The sequence below is a fragment of the Sitophilus oryzae genome, unplaced genomic scaffold (genome assembly GCF_002938485.1).
Source record: "Sitophilus oryzae breed Bouriz unplaced genomic scaffold, Soryzae_2.0 scaffold_1958_pilon_pilon, whole genome shotgun sequence".
NCBI classification, from domain to species: domain Eukaryota; kingdom Metazoa; phylum Arthropoda; class Insecta; order Coleoptera; family Curculionidae; genus Sitophilus; species Sitophilus oryzae.
In genome coordinates, this window is record NW_022146677.1 from 1 (window position 1) to 2,998 (window position 2,998).

The 2,998-nt window shown below is 34.8% G+C and overlaps 1 pseudogene; it reads left to right on the top strand.

The window, feature by feature from the left end:
* Positions 1-1,406: 1,406 nt before the first annotated feature.
* Positions 1,407-2,722, top strand: LOC115883581 (annotated as a pseudogene).
* The last annotated feature ends 276 nt before the right edge of the window (positions 2,723-2,998 follow it).

The following is a 2,998-nucleotide window of genomic DNA, read 5'->3' on the forward strand; positions in this document are numbered from 1 at the left end:
GGCGTCCCTACGGTATTTAAACAAAATATTATTGAAGAAAAAAATGGTACGCCACTGTTTTTTTTAAATAAAAATTATTTTTGAAATCTACATTAAATTTAGAATAAATTTGATCTCTTGACTTTTTTTCGAACGACGCACCGTTTTCGCGTAAAAAAATAAAAACCATTTTCATACACGACCAAATCGCCTAAATCTATAACCAAATTTTGTTGCATTAATTTCCGGACACCCTGTATCTTCGAAACTGAGTATTTTAGAACATACGTGCATAAGTTTTTTACTTACCATTATAACATTACCGTTATACCACAGATTATACAGATTATAAACTTTGTTTTTTCTTTATTGTTTTTCGTGATTCCAATTTTCGGAATCGGGCACTAGTTAGGTTACTAGTTTGCGCACATAGCACGCCCACTTATGGCCTTTACAGGCCATAAGTTGTGCACAGCCAACATTGTGCACAGCGCCTGACCGGCACAGTTATTAGAGAGATATCGGAAAACCGAATAGCGTCATGCAGTATTTACACGTACCTTATCATGGTTACGATATGCGCTTGTCAATTTTCAACGCAACACCCGCTAATAACATTACCGCCTAACGTAATTTGCGGATCAATTACACCAAGCGCTATTTCTAAATAACGTTTAAAAATTGCTTAAATGGGCATGACCTTTTATTTTGGGTTATCTTTGAATTGTTTTGAATTATTACTTTAGTTTTATTAGGTAATTTGATATTTAAGTAGCTCGGATAAGTTTTAATTAAATAAATATGGCCCACAATATGGATTCCACCTCTTCCAATATTAAAGAACCTATAAAGAGGCTTAGGTTTACAGCAGATGACGACTTAGCCCTTCTATGAGAATTTGTTGCTTGTTGCCCTAAACCCACTGGCAGACGTTGAACAATAAATCACTGGAAATAAGCACTTTAGCCTGTGCTTTAGCCCTTAAGTTTTAAAATACTTATTAGTAAACAAAACAATTTCAAAGTTTTAAATTCAAAGTTAGGTTAAGTTTAAATAGCGGACGCGACGCGAACAGAATTCTTTCCGATCCGATGAAAAATGAAGAGAGTTAATACCACCTCACGTAAAGGAAATAACACCTGGCCCTAACGTCCATGCACGCTATTCGGTTTAGCGATATCTCTCTATTACGCTGTTTATTGTTATTTTACGCGAGTTTATTTTTGCGCACAGGAAATTTTACTCGTTTGCACATCGTCATAAAAAACAATTTTCGTACCACGAATTAGGGACAAGATTTTTATCTGTATACTAATAGGATACCTAATCTGTTGTTATACCATTTAAACGATGTTTTTAAAAATTAAAAACGAATAATTCTGTATTTTTTTAATTAATAATATAGTGTTAATAATATTCTCTTCTAGGCTGGTAAAGTACCGAAAATCATCAAGCACGAGTCGAAAGAACAAGACGCCATTGGTCCTAACCTCCGTAGTATAGCTGCGGTAGTCTTTGTTCTTTTACTGATGCTGTTCGCGGTGCATTGCACTTGCAATCCAGTAATGCTTACTCGAGTCCCAGTATAGTACTAGCGAGCTACGGAAGCGACGGTACCAGGCAAATTTTAGACGATTTCAGGGAAGCCTACTTCTGGTTATCTCAAAATACTGCGGATGACGCTAGAGTTATGAGTTGGTAAGTTATCCTTGATTCAACAAACGTATATAGACATTTGGCAATGTCGCAGTCTGTTTCCTGAGTCTAGATATTTTAAAGTACTGCATTTACCTCCACAAAATTTTTATATACGGGGTGACGCACCTCATTCGCCTCACTTTCAATAATAACATAATAGGTAAAAAGGAATTCTGTTAAGTACATTTATTTCAAATCAGTATAGATTCTTATAGGGCCGAATATTAACGATATTTGATAATTTTAGGGTAATATTTCCACTTTATGACTTATAATAAACATTAATATTCATGTCAAAACCATACTGCACTAACAAAATACTCCTGACTACTTTTGTGACGTCAGAAATCGTTAGCTTGGACCTTTAAGCCCCGTTCTCAGAACTGCGACTGTCGCCAGCGACACGACAACAGAACCAATCAGATTTGTACAAAATTCAAACAGCTGTCAATTTTAAATTTAGTACAGCTCCCATTGGTCGTTTGAAGTGTCAATCAGTGTCGCTGTCGACACGACGCAGTTCTGAGAACGGGGCTTTATTCAAGAAGGTTATGTCATATTTGAGATTTTCCAGTAATGAGTTATATCTGGGGTTTTTTAATTTTTTTAGCTTGAAGACTCGATTTTTTTCCTAGAAATATAATAATGAAATAAATCTAAATCATTTTTTAACTAGTAACTGAATCTGAAACCAAATATAACTATTTCTTAGGTGGGATTACGGTTACCAAATAGCCGGGATGGCTAACAGAACTACTTTGGTGGATAATAACACTTGGAATAACAGTCACATAGCTCTGGTGGGGAAAGCAATGTCGTCCAATGAGAGTGCGGCTTACGAAATCATGACGGCGCTGGACGTGGATTATGTTCTGGTCATTTTCGGAGGCGTCATAGGATATTCCGGTGATGATATTAACAAATTCCTGTGGATGGTTCGTATCGCCGAAGGGGAGCATCCAAAAGATATCAAGGTAAGCTTAGGTTTTAGGATTTTTATCAGCTTTGATCCATAAAACTAGATAATAAGTTCATTTAATTACAATTTGTTTGTTTAATAATCATAGAGAAAGTAATAATGTAGATATAAAATAAATTTTATATGTATTATGTCTAATGGTGCGTCCAGACCTGAGGAGTCGAGAATTATTAAAAAGTGTTTAAGAATTATTAAAGAAATAGAAAAACTGTAGAGAAAGTTAAGGTACACATTTTAAAATTATTATAGAGTATACAGGGTGGTTCAAAATAGTGTTACGGATATAACATGGTTTTTTAAATGTAATACCCTATTTTTTATTTTATTTTTAGATTCTGCGTA